Raw genomic sequence first — 5192 nt, forward strand, 5'->3', positions numbered from 1 at the left:
ATGCAAAGGACAAAGTGCTTATTGAATGACAAAGTTTGAAGCTTCTCTCATGAGTCTATCCACAAATATGTGGACAGGTTTTCGGATTTATATCTCAAGGCTATTTTCTTTCAAAAGATAGACTTCATCGAGCAAAAGCAACAATTTTGTGCGGGATGACCCAAAGAAATGGCTGAGTATGTCAACTCTCAATAGCCTGGTTCTATCACCGAAGTAATCCACCACACCATGGTTTCTTCACGCATCAATTTCCAACAAGGGGCTAGACGGAATTTCAAGCCCATGTAAAATAAAGACAAAAGTGATGCCAAGAGGAAAACCAATGTCCAAAATTCTTACCAAGGCTATTCCAACAACAACAATCCAAGGAGAAGGGACTTTACAAAGGTAAATATAAACTCTCTCCTAAACAGCTAGAAGTTTTATTTTAAGGACCACAAATGTTTTAAGTGTGGGGATCAAGGCCATGGTTATCGTCCTTGCCCCAAGAGAATTGCCCGTAATGACGCTCCTAGAGTCTCTATGTTTGAAGCTCCAAAAGAGGATGCTCATTGACAAGGATTTCTCCTTTCGTATGCTTGGGGAGAGATGCAAGAGCATGATGCCTTTATTTTGTTTGACCTAGGTTCAACTCACAACTTCATGGAGTTGACCACCAAGCTAGGCATACAAGCCCACAAGATGGGTTATGCATTGAAATCCAATGGAGCTATCAAGGGACAAGACATCTCAGTTACCCCCTTAATTGGAAAATTGAGGCTTCATGTCCAAAGCTATGTGGCCAAAAAGTATTTCTTCATCTCCCCTCTCAAAGATGATAATGTTATCGTTGGGGCACCATGGTTAACCGCATGGCTCCCAACATGAAGTTCCCTGAAAGGAGAATCTACTTCACCTACAGGAAAGAGAGCATGTATATACATGCTAATGAGTCGGGGCACACCATACCCTTGCAATAAAGGGAATTAAGAGGAATTTGAGTTTTCTAATTTCCTAAATGGATCCCAAGATGTTTTCATTGATGACAGCCCTAGTGAGTACCTCTAAATTGAGGGATGACGACCATGCAATTGAGCTCCTACCAGGAAGCTCACTGCCTAACAAGCCTCCTTATCTAGTTTCACAAGCTCAACAAGAAGACATCATGAGGCAAGTGCCTGAATTGTTAGAAAAAGGGATGGTGAGGTCTAACTCCTCTCCATTTTGTTCACCATTGCTTTTAGTGAAAAACAAAGACGACACATATCACATGTGTGTCGACTATTGAGCACTAAATAAGATTACTATCAAAAATAGATTTTCAGTGTCGCGGGTAGAAGATCTCTTTGATAATTTACAATTTTTGCCTGACAAATGCTCCAAACGCATTCAAACTCATGATGGACAAAAATCTTCAGGTCATTCAAATTCTCTTGAGGAGTACAAGCGACACCTCTAGGTAATCTTTCAAGTTGTGAGAGGGAAAAATCTTTTCATTAATCAAAAGAAAAGTGATTTTTTCCTACAAGAGATTCCATATTTAGGTCACATTATCTCTAAAGATGGCACCCGTATGGATCCAACAAAGTTAGAGATAATAAAAGGATGGCCTAATGCAAGGAATCTATAGGAGGTACGAAGGTTCATAGGTATGTGTGCATACTATAGATGCTTCATTAAAAAGATTCTCGCTAATAGAAAGCCCATTACATGACTTAACAAAAAAAGAACGTTAAGTATTCATGGACTTCAAAAGAACAAAAAGCTTTTGAAAAAGCTTAAGGAGAATCTTATCTCTAAATGTGTGCTCACACTACTAGATCTCTCAAATCCATTTGAGGTCCAATGTGATGCTTGTGGTAATTGCCTTGGAGCTATTGTGCTTCAAGAAGGGCATGCCATAGCATATGAGAGTCAAATTAAGACTCAACTTTGATTAGTGAGTATTGGGAAAATACAAAAAAGAACTACCAGATATTCTATATGCCCTAAACACGTGGAAACACTATATCTTGGGGACTCCATTCATCTTACGAATGGATCACAAAGCCTCAAGAACTTCATGACGCAAACCAAGCTCTCCGATAAACAAATGAGATAAGAAAATATTCTTTTGCAATTTAAATTTCATATTTCTCAATTTCTGGCAAGCACAATCAAGTAGTCAATGCACTTTCACAACGACCAAGGGTAAATGTGGTGTCTATAGCAACTCACAATGATCTATCTTTTATGATAGATGAGTATGCTACTAACCGGGACTTTAAGTACGTAATTATAGCCTTTGCAATAGGGAAGCAAAAAGAACCATTCACCTTGAAGGATGGTTATCTTCCAAACGGCAATAGGCTATGTGTTACTCACCCATACAATAAGAAAGTCATATATGAATCCCATACTTCTCTTTATGCGGGGCAAAGAGGGAATTCAGAATCTGCTCTTCAAGGAGTAGACATGTATTTCTGTTGGTCTACCATGAAAATAAACATACAAGACTATGTTCCAAAATGCGTGGTATACCAAAAGTTGAAATTTGATCGAGGGAAGCAACTTGGATTGTTTCAATCGACAGGCTTAGCAAGAAAACACACTCTATGCCTATCAAAACGACTATTAAGGCACATCAAATGGCAACCCTCTTTAGATCGCAAACCAACACCCATAGTGTCAGTCAAAGATCCTAGAATGACCAGTAATTTCTAGAAGGTTCTCTTTGAGAATCTAGGAAGTAGAATAAATTTCTCTTTCGGCATATCATCCACAAACGGATGAGCAAAGTGAAATAATTAATCTAACGATTCTTGATATACTAAAAGCCTATGTCATGGAAGTAGATCAATATTCTCAATGAGAGAAAAACTACCTCTTATAGAGTATGTGTACAATAACATTGTACTTCTATGGGGAAGGCACCTTTTGAAGTTAAAGAGGGAAGATCCAAAAGTCCCTTACTACTTAAAGTACATGGGAAGATATTCTCTACTAATGAATATAGCCGAGACTCACAAGAATATTTTCCAAAGATTAAAGAGGTTATATCCATCTCAAAGCAAATGCAAAAAGTGGTGCTGCTAATAGCACAGAAGAGCCTTAGCCTTTAAGTAAAATAATTGGGTCTTGCGAAAGTTTCTCAAGGCTTGTCTAAGGCATATTACAGGCAAGAATCCTATGGGCCACTAAGAGTATCATGCTAAACTAGCAAAAAGATACTATGTTACTTTTTAAATTCTTAAGCCAATCAATGAGATGGCTTATCAATTAAAGTTTCCTCAATTATTGCCTCAACTATTGGCCTATGTAAGCCTTACAAAGGAACACCATCAAAAGAAGCAATAGTTGTAGACCCTCCAAAAACATTAGGAAAAAATTGGACCCCCTTGGGGCCATGTAAGGATTCCTTATTTTAAGGGATTAAAGCTAATTTTGTAGGGGATGGATGGAACAAAGACAATAAATAGGGCTACTTTTGTAGCTCTCTCTCTAACTTCTCTCTAGATAGGAGAGGGGGGGAAAGTAGGGAATGAGGATGGTAAAGTAGGAGGAAGAGGGGGGATAAAGTAGGAGAGAGAGGGGAGTAAAAAGAGAGAGAGGAGTAAAAGTACAGAGAAGAACCATTCTCTCTCTACCTTTCACCAAAGAGAGTAAGTAGTTATGACAAAATCCACTTTTCGGCTTCGTGCATCAATTCACCCCAAAAAATTGAATCTTTTATAAAATCTTCAAAATGGATCTTTTAAGCTTTCAAAAGGTCCCTATATATATATATATATATATATATATAACAATATTTTTTTAGAAGAATCTAACGTTTATAAGCTCCAAATCTAAAATTCCTTGGATCCCTCTCTACATTAACTCCAAGAATAAATAGATAATGTCACATCATCAAAACGTCCATCTAATAAAGCCTAAAAATTGAAATTTAAAAATTTTAAAAAATTTCCTCCTTTGAGCTCAAAAATTGAACCTATATATGAAAAATATATTTTTAAGTCTTTTTATCCCAAAAATTGTCTGTTTATCCTAAAAAGTATATCTTATCAAAAGTTTTCCCCATCATAACTTTTCACCATGTCTCTTCGCGACATAACCAATGAATCACCTGCGCCGTCATCTACTAGGTCAACTAATGTCAGTCTGCGTCTACCGATCGAATTTGCTCCCACAAAAAAAAAAGATGAGAAAGCATCTCAACCGGCATCCGTATGACGGTTTCGAGGAGAAACCAATGTTGACTTGTGGCTTGATGGAGGGTTGTATCCAAAAGATCCGCTCGTGGGCTGTCATCCGACATTCCGTACACTCCCAAGCTTAATCAAATATGTGGGAGAAGGAGAACGTGGTCTTCTTGGGTATTGTAAGAGATTGGACTCCAATCACACAGGTGCGTCGGCATATTTCCGACAACAATGTCAAGTGTTACACATTCATTCCACAAATCTCCAACAACAACTACATTCCACAGAGAAACAACTCAAAGATCTTAAAGAGGAGATGAAAGCTACGGAAACAAAGGTAACTAAGCTACAGATTGCAATGATGCACCTAAAAGCCACTCCATTTGGCATGCATGAGCGTAAGAGGGAGTTCTTTTCCATTGAAAACTTAGCCTCTAATGGAGGGGCATGTAAGAAGCAGATCACGACAACTAGGTATTTTTTAAAATTCACAGTGTTCATAACTCTCAAATAATTTTCATCAATTTGTAACTCGGTTCACCTTTTGAAATAGGACAGATATACAAGATGTGTGTGGAAGTTTTAGACAAGAGGACCGTTGCAATCTTCTCCTAGGATGCATCTCAAAGGAAGATATACTTTACATCATAGGTTGTGAAAAGGCCAAACACATGAAAGATGCCATCACAAAGGAGATGCTAAAAAAGATCTCTAACCTTGTGTCTGAGGATGATGTCCAGAGAGCTTGTGATGAGGTTGGGATCAGCACAAATGCATACCATGCACTTCATGGATTGATGAAAGATGCATTACGAGAGCAACGCATCACCGATAATTTATTTCCTATTCCACATAGGGTCCGACTTGCAAAAAAAGCAAACAACGATCTCGTTCGGGAATCCCTTGGCGAATACAAACACATTGAAGGATCCATGGTGTACTCTTCCACGAGTGCCAAGTCACGTGGTAATATAAAGGGAGGCAATACTATCCCTAATGGGGCAAAGTCTTTTAGTTATCATCAATTCAACAATA

The 5192-nt window shown here is 38.2% G+C and overlaps 1 pseudogene; it reads left to right on the forward strand.

Annotated features, from left to right (window-relative positions):
• Positions 1–4050: 4050 nt before the first annotated feature.
• LOC147433083 (uncharacterized) lies at positions 4051–4671 on the forward strand (annotated as a pseudogene).
• The last annotated feature ends 521 nt before the right edge of the window (positions 4672–5192 follow it).

This window comes from Adiantum capillus-veneris, chromosome 20, assembly GCF_014529385.1.
Source record: "Adiantum capillus-veneris isolate H3 chromosome 20, ASM1452938v2, whole genome shotgun sequence".
NCBI classification, from domain to species: domain Eukaryota; kingdom Viridiplantae; phylum Streptophyta; class Polypodiopsida; order Polypodiales; family Pteridaceae; genus Adiantum; species Adiantum capillus-veneris.